The 12,150-nt window shown below is 37.9% G+C and overlaps 1 long non-coding RNA gene across 1 annotated transcript; it reads left to right on the top strand.

Moving 5' to 3' along the window:
- Positions 1-1,654: 1,654 nt before the first annotated feature.
- Positions 1,655-1,960, top strand: LOC124449575. The gene is made up of 2 exons (XR_006949451.1): positions 1,655-1,692; positions 1,767-1,960. It is a non-coding gene; the product is annotated as an uncharacterized LOC124449575 (long non-coding RNA).
- Positions 1,961-12,150: the final 10,190 nt, after the last annotated feature.

The following is a 12,150-nucleotide window of genomic DNA, read 5'->3' as shown; positions in this document are numbered from 1 at the left end:
CCAAAACGTTATTTTTTAAGGAGTAATAAATTTAAATACTCCGGTATACGAACAATGAATTCATATTAACCTCGTCTACGCTGTTTTAACCTCAGAAGAACTTTTATAACGGTTCTCCTGAACGCCATACTTTCTGTAAATATCAACCCTTTTACAAAATTTCCTAGAGGCAGAAAACTGGAGCAGCCGGAGAAAAAATGCAAGCAAAAGCTCACAAACTCATCTGACATTCGCAAGCTAATTTTATTTTGACCAGGGAACGAACTCGCAAAACAGCTGTAGAATGCATTGAGTTTGACTTAGTGCCACTGTAGATGAAGTTGAGATAGATTCAGTTTAATGTTTTGTCAATCTTTACTGCTGACAAGGTCATATAATTGTTTAATTAGGCGTAGAAAGTGTGTAATTCAGATGATATATTAATTGATAAGAATGAATGCACGCAAGGCACAGAACATGAATGGACCAGAAATTGACTAGAAGCACAAATATCAATGCAGTTAGATATAGTTATAAGACCGTCAACGAGCAGATATAAGCTAAGATCGAGACTTAACTACGGATTTTACAATAATTATCAAAGTTTGCCAATATCAAATTTTTTATACCCTTAAGTGCTAATGACATCGGCCTATACGGAAAGTCCATTGTCCCCAATAATCCGTTTCTACAGCAATGGACTTGGGTTTACATTAATGAAGTTTCACTTAACTTCGTTTTTGACCGTGATATAGAGTGGTTTTTGTATAAAATATAATAAACTAAAATCTTACTGCATATTTCAACGATATATAAGGGGATACTAAAACTTATATCAGGAAGTATATGGGTATTTTCCATAATCACACTGGTAATTGAATTTTAAATATTAATGCTGACTTCTGGGATACATGTTAGTGGAAAGAATAGATTCAGACGTCAGACCTTTTCTACCTCGTGGTCGTTAAATTCATTTAGTTTCATGTCGTCTTCATTGAAACGTGCTCTGACAATATTTATTCTGGTAAGTGTGAATTTTAGCTGTTTTCATCGTGTTAAAGGGAAGTATAGCAAAGCTAAAACAATCAATACAACACAACAGCCTATTTTATTTTCGAGATAACTTAAAATGACGCTTGTTCGTTGACAAATTTCTAGAGAATATTTTACCAATTGGATTTTAAACTATTCACCATTTCAAATGCTTTTATTTTAATGTGGAATGGGTGACTTGCGTAACGTTGAACGGGGGAATATTTTGCACTAAAAGTTTCCGCTTATTGACTTGTTTTATCTCCAAAACTCTGGAAAATTAGCTTCAGTTAAATAGTTGAGGGTAAAACGTCGAGCGCCAGGTATCTAAGAACGTAGCTTGACGATTTTCCGATTTTAAAGTAAACCATATCGCTGTCTATTCGTGAATAAGAAAACAAAACGGAAAATTTGTCTTTTCACCATTCAATTCTCTATATTTGCCAGATATTTGCTTATTTTTAAAACAAAAATGGCGGACACCAGGAAATTTTACTTCCTGTGTCCAAACTCTTTCGCAAAATCATTCTTCCGAGAGGAGAATAGCAGCGATTTCGAAATAAAATCGATTTTTTCTAGGTTTTGAAAAAGAGTTGCGCGATGTCTTCCAATTCATCTGATGAAGAATCTGAACGTTCGTCCTCTTCCAGCTTTCCTGAATATGAGATATGTATGAGCGAGGTATAAATAATAAAAAATTTAAAGTGTTGATCTTCTGGTGAGTTTTCACATTAAAACATCTCTTTTTCATTTAGAAATTAGACGGTATTCCACCATCGCATGTTGTCAACATTGAAACAAATATGGCGATACGTTGTTTGTGTTATTTATCATCAATGAAAAGTTTCTTGTACAGCTACAAGAGCGATACACTAGGACTTATAAGTGAAGATTTTAAATCTGATGTCAAGAAATTCATTGATATAAAATTTGAAAACAGCTCGAAAAATATGTGTTAAGTCTTAACCCTCATACAAAATGGGCCGTCTCTTGGGACGGTTCTTTAATAGCTGCAAGTGCAGCGTTCTTTGTCGTCCGTCACACAATATTATCAATTTTGCTTTGATTGTTTTTGCCTTACCTGAGCATCAGGTCGGAAAGTTACCTAAACCGGTATATTGCATAAACTGTCTTCATGCTCGCACTTCTCAACTTAAGTTCTTCCCAGATGGAAAGAGAATTGCCGTAACTATTTGTTTGGATCCTGATTTTCCCATGACTTGGATCGTTTTGGTGTCGTGTGTATAAACTACCAGACGGTTTGTGGAACGTAGAAGAATCTATAAAGACGGACCCGACCAATGGATTGATCTTAAAGTTGAATTTAGGGAGTTGATTGCATTCAGTTAGGTTGTCCTTTTCTTAAAACGGATCTTGAGGCAAATGAGCGTGACGAGCAAGTGTTAAAAGAAAGACGTGAAAGTGGGAATGAAAGTGATGTTGAAGATTATTTAAATTTGCGGGCGGAGTATCGTGCTGATGGCTTTAGTTGTTTGGCTCTATCTCCTGATGCCAGCCGTCTTTGGCAGGAAGCACTGATGGCGAACTGTTCAATTTTGATGCTGACAGTTTAAAACTACTACAACGCGTTCGTGTTTACGATTATTATACAGCAGTTGAAAATGCTGCTATAATCCTGCATTTGGCCGTTGGGAATTTGCAATATGTGATCGTTACGGGCTGTTTTGTGTGTGGCGCGTTTTAAATCTTTCTGACAATTCTGAAAATTTCCAACTAGCCCATCTAACAAGATTGGCTGTTCACCCAAAACATCACAATTACTTTTTTTTGCATAATGATATCTGTTACTCTCCTGATGGAAAACTTATTGCTGTTACCATAGCTTGTCCGTTTGATTACATTGCTAAGACGTTTATTATTGGCTCGCGTTCTGGTGAAATTTGTTATACGTTGGATTGCGTTGATGATCCTGATCGACAGTGTCCGAAATCTGATTGTCTGACCTCGTTTTTTGGTAATTTGTGTCAAGTGGCTTCAGTCACTGGTGTTCATTCTCGCGTTTTTTTCTGGAAGTTACCTGTTGTCTACGATTTACAGACATTGTGTTTACTCACAATCAAAGCACTTATCTCTTATAATAATGTTGAAAAACTCAACATACCTTTTTGTTTAAAAAAAGAGTTGAAGTATATTTATTCTTACTGTACTTGAGAATGTCATTTAATAACTATCGTCCGTTGGGCGTTCTATCACAACAATGATGCTTAAAACCTGGACTTCTATTGGTTATAACTTGTAAACATGTGCATTTGAATCTATATTGGCTAATTCATAACACGTGAGTGTATTCGAAAACTGGACTTCTTTTGTTAAAATTATGCAAATTTGGATAGATAAATGAAATATTTATTCAAACACGTTTAGCTACCTCATCAAATTACGTTAATTTCCACCAGGGGCATATGAAGTAGAAATTTTCAAAATGATATAAAGTACATAAAAGTGCTTTATAAAACACTTAAATACGTAAACACTTAATAACTAATATTTTAAGCACTTAATATCAGAATGCGAGGTCTTTACAGAGAAATATCGGACCGAGGTCTTTTGTGTCAGGTCTGATATTTCTCAGTAAAGTCCGAGAAAGTGAGGCTATTAAAAGATTTATTATATGGCATTTATTTACTTGAAACGAAGCTTGCATTTTTTCTCGTCTTTTCTTTATTTTACCGGTTGGCTTTCATTTTCATGTTTTGTCCATAAAAATAAATCGTTTCAAATTGTATCGTCTGATATTTAGTTAAACAGTTTTTAAGTGTTTTTCTTCGACTCACATTCGTAAATAGTTTTTATTTGCGTTTGGTTTGCGTTTTGCTGTTTTCATTACAAAGTTTGTTCACATTTGAGTGTAAATTCTGCGTTTTGGACCGAGGTCTATTACAGGAGTATAATGGATCTCCAAAATGTTTCTAAGCTTATCAAATCGTACCATTTAGCCGGAAGTCACGCTTGCCATGAAGTGACAAATATTTATATATTAAAATTAAATATTTTTGATAAACAAAAGCACTAAAATACAAATGAAAGATACTCTTTATGACTAGACATAGTGTATAAGTTTAATTCATTAACAGAAATGTAATATTCCTTTACTAATGTTTAATTTTCTTTATCAATCATTTTAAGCTGCATTTCTTGTTTTAAAGGAAGAAAAGGGATTTGCTCTCTCTAACATTAGTTCGAAAGGAATGCTTCATTATAAGACTTTTAGAACGTGAGTCTAGTAGACAAAGATAACTTTCAATATTTCGTAGATTTTAGGTAATTTTTAATATGAACATAATAGCCCAACATAAAACTTTTAAAAAGCCATCACAATAATAAAATAGAGAAGGATTTATTAATAACGTTTCGTCTTTAACTTAAATAAGACATCTTCAGATTATTTGAGTTAATTTATATACACGAGGTTTTAAATACAAGCATATATTAAAGGGTGTTAAATTACATGTGAGGGGAGTAGGAAGTTTAGATGACGGAATTAAGTGAGAATGGCGGTGTATTAAAGAAGGTGAAGGGGGATCGAGTTGCCTTGGGTGTTAAGAGAGGGTTTAAGTTTGGATATAAGAAGGCTTTCATGAATCATAAGGTCGTAATTATCGGAGGAGGAAGGGAGAATTGAGAAATCATTAAAATCGGCAGAGTGAGATATATTTCTTATATGAGAAAGAACTGCAGAAGGTGGTGGACATAAGGAAGGCTTCCCTGTTAAGGGAGAGATTCCCAAGTGCTCTGATATTCTGGTGAGTAAGTGACGCGTGGTTTGGCCCACATACAATGCTGAGCAGCATCGACACTTAAATGAGTATACAACACCTGATCTCAGGAGCTTAGGAACCCTATCTTTAAAAGGAAAGAATGAGGAGAGACGCCTGAAAGAAAGAAAAACAAAGCGAACGTTGATATGAGGAAAGGCAGCATTGCAGAGTCGAGTGATTTGAGTGCGAATCTGAAGACAGTGTAGGCCAGTGAAAGGGAGACAGAAGTACATGATTTCCTTAATAGCAGTGTAAATAAGATCTTTGGGTTCAAATGTAATGTTGAGGAAGCGGTGAACATAATTGTTAAATAAGTCTGAAGGGAAGTTGTTTAAGGTGAACAATTTTCTAAAAACTTCTAGTTCGGTATAAAAGTGTTCATAGCTGGAACAGAGGTTGAAAATTGTGTGAAGTAAAGAGGAGATCAAGGAGCGTTTGTATTGAATGGGAATGAAACTATGGAAATTGGTGAAGAGACCAGTAAAAGTGGGTTTACGACACACGGAGGTGGAAAACTTGCCGTTTGAGCGAGTTATTTTTACGTCAAAAAGGGGAGCGTGTTGTCTTTTTCCAGTTCAGATGTAAAGGAGATATTAGGATGTTGGTGGTTCAGATAGGTAAGGAAAAGAGGTATGTGATCCAATGATCGGAAGAGTAGAAAGCAATCGTCAACGTAACGTTGGTAAAGAAGGTGTTTAAAGGTGGAGGGACAAATGTGAAGCCATGAATTCTCATTGAAGGCCATAAATATGTTCGCAAATACTGGGCCTAGGGGGCTTCCCATAGCCACACCATCAATCTGTTGATAAACTTGTCCGTTAAGGAAGAAATGACAGTTTTTGACGGAGAGGGAGAGAAGTTGAGTGAATTGTGAACAGTCAAGGCCTTGAAAGGACGTGTTATTGGAGAAGACGTGATTAGTTATTATGGCGATTGTTTTATCAACTGGGATGTTGGTGAACAATGATTTAACATCAAAGCTCGCCATCACAACGTTTTTGGCGTTAATGTCACTTTGTAAAAGATCTTGGACAAAAGAGAAAGAGTCCTTGATAACATGGGAGCTGGCGGAGATTGGTGTAAGGAAAGGAATAAAGAATTTGGCTAGCTTGTAGGAGTAGTGGTCAATACTAGATAAGATTGGTCTTAGAGGGATGGAGGAATTATGAATTTTATGGGAGTCCATATAGTATGCCGATACTTGTACCAGTGAGATAAAGTTCGTTGTATGTTTTTTCATTTATGCATTTTTCTGCCTTTAGTTTTCTCAGCGACGTCTTTACTTGATTCTCGCGTTTCATTGTAATTTTGATGGCATCATCATTTAGAAGTTCGTATTTCGATGTGTCCGCTAGAATTCCCATCATCTTTTATTCAGAATAACAACTCCGTTACGTTTATAAGGCTTTTTTTAAAAGTCTTATGTTGGGCTATTATGTTCATATTGAAAATTCGCTTTCCGCCTGACAAATCTCTGGCCACGATTTTAAATAAACGCTACAAAAACGGAGCACTCGAAGCGTTCAGGAAATTCCAGCGTCTTGAACTCAAGCATGGAAAAGCCAAACTCGACCTAGAGTTCCTTATTACGTGTAAAAAGCCCTCGATAATACCAAGATTCCTATGGTTTAAGGTTGCTAATCGCAGATTGCCATCCTCTAGCGCCTATCGACAATGTCAACACAAATTGTTACAAGAAGAAATAAACACAAAGCACGCTCAGATACGAGTACTGTCATCACAAGCTACGACCGCACATTCAAGACTGGTATCTTTGGTTTCAAATCTTGACTTCATTCACCTAAAACATGTTTCTGATCGTGAGAACTCAAAAAAACTAAGCCATCAACAACGCACCCAAGACCGCAAGATATTTCGCCTTAGCACTGGACAGATTAAATCAAACCCAATCAACCCTGACGACGTGGTTTTCAATTTCTCAAATCGTTTCATCACCCAAAAAGAAAAAGAAATCCTTTCGAAGGGCCTCAACTTTGCTGTTCCACCTGGCAAACTAAACTCGTGCACTTTCCTCACACCATTTGAGAAGTTTTACAATCGCCTTCAACAAGAACCTGTCCACACACCCTCTGGCTTTTTTCCTGACTCAATTAAAGCTAAACTAAAGGACATAGCTTACTCGGGTTTTCGCAGTTACAGCCGACCGAATGCCTTATACACGGAGAATGAACTAAAAGCGTTAAATGATCTGAGAAATGACAACAACATAGTCATCCTGAAACCGGATAAAGGCAACGGAGTTGTTATTCTGAATAAAAACGACTACCCCAATAAGATGATGGAAATTCTAGCGGACACATCGAAATTCGAACTTCTAAATGATGATGCCATCAAAATTACACTGAAACGCGAGAATCAAGTAATGACATTGCTGAGAAAACTAAAGGCAGAAAAATGCATAAATGAAAAAACATAGAACGAACTTTATCCCACTGGTACACGTATCGGCATACTATATGGACTCCCATAAATCCTCCATCCCTCTAAGGCCAATCTTATCTAGTATTGACCACCACTCCTACAAGCTAGCCAAATTCTTTATTCCTTTCCTTACACCAATCTCCGCCAGCTCCCATGTTATCAAGGACTCTTTCTCTTTTGTCCAAGATCTTTTACAAAGTGACATTAACGCCAATAACGTTGTGATGGCGAGCTTTGATGTTAAATCATTGTTCACCAACATCCCAGTTGATGAAACAATCGTCATAATAACTCTTCACATCTTCTCCACTAACACGTCCTTTCAAGGCCTTGACCGTTCACAATTCACTCAACTTCTCTCTCTCTCCGTCAAAAACTGTCATTTCTTCTTTAACGGCCAAGTTTTTCAACAGATCGATGGTGTGGCTATGGGCAGCCCCCTAGGCCCAGTATTTGCGAACATATTTATGGCCTTCAATGTGTTGTGGTATCGACTTAAACTCTTTAATGAATTCTTTTACATACCACGAGGTAATTTACATATCACGTGATTCTATAACAATTTGCATATGAATGTAAACAAATCTAACATGAGTATATCATAACATTCCCCTTTCTCTAAAATATCAAAGTAGCTACATATTAATAAGTCTCTGTGGGGGTTTGCTAATTCTTCCTGATCTGGTTATGACAATATTATCTTGTGGTACTGCGCGACAAGAGGATGAAGTTGTCCTTGCTGGATCGTCTGGCAGCGGTTCAGTTTCTGAGTAAGTTGTAAGGTCTTCTGTATCTGTGTTGGTGAAGTCTTCATTTGTGGTGTTGATATGCCTTCTGTTGCGGCGATAGGTGGCTCCATTGCTGGCTTTGATTTCATATGATCTTGGTTCTACTAGTTTCTGTGTAACAATAGCAGGATCCCAGAGTTTGGTGGTTGGATTCTGTATCCGTACACTCTGGCCAATAGAAAGATCTGGTCGATCGCGGGCTCTTTTGTCGTATCGCTGGACATGGCTTTGTCTGTGCTGAGAAATGTCTTGTTGAGCGGTCTGGTGAAAGGAACTCTTGAACGAAAGTCCATCGTCGATTTTACGTTGGAACATAAGTTCCGCTGGTGAAGGTACTGTAGAGGAAATTGGTGTGTTTCGTACAGCCAAAAGAGCTAATGCTGGGTCTTGATGCGTTTCTTTGCATTTTTGTAAGGTATTATTCACAGTAGCGACGAAGCGTTCAACCTTCCCGTTAGCTTGATGGTAGTGTGGACTACTGGTTGAGTGTTCGAATCCATATTCCTTGGTGAAATTCTCGAAGTCTTGTGATGCATACTGAGGGCCATTGTCACTCACTAATTTTCGGGGTATGCCAAATTCAGCGAAAATGGCCTTAAGTTTCTGATGATGTCTGAAGATCTGGTTGATGATAGTTTCCTCACAACAAGGTATGAGGAATAGTAGTCGACAAGTAACAGGTAGTTAGCATTGTTCCAGTGATACAAGTCTGATGACACGTTTTCCCAAGGTTTCAGTGCTTCTTGTTGAATTATCGTTTCTTTAGGATTTGAAGTTTGGTGTTGCTGGCAGGAAGCACATCTTTTTTACCATGTCCTTGATGTCTTTGTCAATGCCATACCAGTAGACAGCTTGTCTAGCACGAAGTCGACATTTCTCGATTCCTTGATGTCCTGTGTGTATCTGGTGAAGTATCTCGGCTTGGCATGTCTTTGGGATGATTACACGATCACCTTTCATGAGAATACCATCATGTACAGCTATCTCGTCACGGAAATTCCAGAACTGGTGAAGGTCGATGGGGCAGTTTTGGCGATGCTCAGGCCATCCTACCATGACTTGGTGTGTAAGTTTCTGAAGTAACGGATCAAGATGTGTTGCAATCTTGACTTTTTTCGAGCCGGCTCGTAGTCATGTGTGCAAGAGATCCGATGCTGACGTCTAGTTGAGGTATCTCTGGTCCAGGAAGTGGTGATCTTGAAAGCATGTCGGGAACTGGCAATTGTTTTCCAGAAACATATTTCACAGTGTAGTCATATGGTTGGATCTTGAGTAGCATTCGCTTAATCCGGGGACTTGCAGTTGAGACTGGTTTCTTAGTAATTGATTCCAAGGGTTTGTGATCTGATTCCACTAATACGTGGCGTCCATACGTGTAGTGATGAAATCTTGTCAAAGCGAAGACTATGGCAAGCATCTCTCGCTCGATATTGCTATAGTTCTATTCTGTGTTCGTTAGGGTCTTGCTGGCAACTGTTACTGGCTTGTTGTCTTGATAGAGTATGGCTCCGAGTCCTTCCGTTGATGCGTCACACTGGATTGTCACAGGCCTTGTCGGGTCGAAATAAGCTAGGACTCCAACATTTGCGATGTTGTCTTTGATTCGCTCGAAAGCTTCCTGATGTTCAGGTCCCCACTGGAAATCAACATCTTTTCGAGTGAGTTTGTTGAGTGGTGCGCAGAGATCAGATAGTTCTGGGGTGAATGGAGCGAGGTATTTGGCTGATGACAGGAATGATAGCAACTGGCTCACATTCTGAGGTTGCTTCATATCTTTGATGGCAGATACCTTGGATGGGTCGGGTTTGATTCCTTCGCTGGTCAAGATGTGTCCGTAGAAGCCAATGCTGCTCTGCTTGATGTGGCATTTGTCATAATTGAGAGACAGGTCACGTTCTTTGGTTCTCTCCATCACTCGAAAAAGATTTTCGTCATGTGTCCTGTCGTCTTTGCCGTAAACTACGATGTCGTCGGCGATGCAGATGATTCCTAGCAATCCGTCGTATGTTTCGTCAATCTTTCTCTGGAAGATATCCTGTGCAGATACCAAACCAAATGGGAGGCATTTGAAACAATAGCGACCCATGGGAGTGTTGAAGTTTGTCAAGAGCTTTGATTCTTCGTCAAGGACCACGAGAAGATCTCGATAAGAGTCAATCTGAAAAGTGTTGGCTTCAAAGGATAAAGCCCTTCTCAAATATAATGTTTTTACGGATTTTAACAAGAACATGTCAATCAGGGGCTTAGAAGACATAGGCGTATGGGTCTACAGACACCCACAGAATGTGCAAGTATTTGCTTGAACACTTATGTTATGAAGTCCAGGTTTTTACAGGATTAACCAAATTTTCAACTTAATAAATGGACCTTTCACCCTGACATGATGCAGTTTAAGAAAATACCACTGCTAAAATCCGTAATTTAACAGCTTCTTTTAACTACAATTATGTTTTGCAGCCAGCCAAAACTTCTTTGAATGTGAAGTTGGAAGGTTCAATCAAAAATTGGGATGAAGTTGTCTTAAAGTAATCTCGAAGATTGTAAATCTAATACTGACAATGGGAGTTATCTTCCTGCCTTTCATAGTACCTAATCGCATGTAGATTGTGCCATTTACAATTTGCAATCAGTTTCCAGCAAGATCGGTCATAGAAGGCTGAGTTCTGGCAACCAGCCATAAAATTGCTAAAGGGGGATGTTTCCAGCTTCTTTCTATATCCTACCATGTTCAGCCTCACAAATTACCGATTTTGTAAAGGTTTCATGGTGGTATCATATTTTGTGTAATCTTGCAACAGGCTTCATTATGTGAGTATGGTGCTGATTAATGTATTGTTTTCCGTTAAAAAATTTTCATTTTGATCTCTAAATATAAACTCTTTAAATCTTGCAACATTACACATAACTAGTTTATAAAAAGGAGGTTATAAGTTTTTTTAGTCATTTTATAAGCCATTATTAAAATATCTGCACACAACAGTGAAAGTTATAATAGGGTTTCATCATTTGGCAATGTCGATATGCAGTAACACTTTCATTAACAAGCTATCAAATTGTATGAACTCAGACTTAGATATGCCACTGGAAAGTAGGTATTTCGTTCAATTTCTGAGTTAAATGCGTTGGTCAAGTGCCTAACTAAGTTTATTCACAAAGACAATAGGCTGCTTTAAACACATCACCCCACCACCACCCCCACAGTAGTCTTGGGTGGTGTAAAATGGGTCGATTTTCAGTTAATTGGCCATCATTCATCAACAATACAGAGGATTGAACAAAAACAAGAAATAAAAGGTATCTAAGAGCAAGAAATCATTAAGTTTTTTTCACATTGTTTATTATCGTTCTAGTCGTTCGTAGTTAAATACTACCAAAACAACCTTAACATTCCTAACATTCCACTTTACCACAACCATCAATTTTCAACACCACCCCATTAAGAACTACTTTCAGATATAACATATATAGTAGGTATTTTAGATACACATTGAATAGTCAACAAATAATCTTGAATCGCTCACTGGTGCTTTCTCCATGACGAAATCAGAAAATCTGACTTCCATCTACAATAAAGATTCATGGGAACCAGCAGAGAAAAATAGACCCATTTTTTCATTGCTCCGTCTTTTTATGATTTCATGGTCGTATATCCCACCTCATTAGCTCTTCAAAAGATTGTTTTCTTCACAATTGCTCCTGTGAGACCAGCTTTTATATCACCTTAATATTTCTCAGAAATCATGTACCTCAACTTTTCAAAGGCCTAAAGCTCCGTTCACTGTGCGATGCTTAATTTAAAAGTGTTTGGTATGGCTAAACTGGACATCTTTCATGTTGGTGTGCGGATTGTTTAATTGAGATCGAGTTGTCGTTGATGTTGAAAGACCTACGAGGTCTCTCGTCTCGACTGGAGCACCAATGGGAAGCATTCTCGGACTTTCCTCGTTATCCTTTCACTCATTTCTTGGCGTACTTAGAAACTGAAACCACTTGTATGTCTAGGACATTTCCTCCTCATCACCTTTTTCAATGAACCTTTATCTCTTAAAATGTCTTTGCCAAGTTTAGACATCAGAAGTAATAAGGAGATCTTTGGCACCTTTATCGTCATAATTCATGTGACGTCGTTT

This window comes from Xenia sp. Carnegie-2017, unplaced genomic scaffold (assembly GCF_021976095.1).
Source record: "Xenia sp. Carnegie-2017 unplaced genomic scaffold, XeniaSp_v1 HiC_scaffold_23, whole genome shotgun sequence".
Lineage (NCBI taxonomy): Eukaryota > Metazoa > Cnidaria > Anthozoa > Malacalcyonacea > Xeniidae > Xenia > Xenia sp. Carnegie-2017.
The sequence above is the reverse complement of the archived record's forward strand: the minus strand, read 5'-3'. Positions and strand labels throughout refer to the sequence as shown.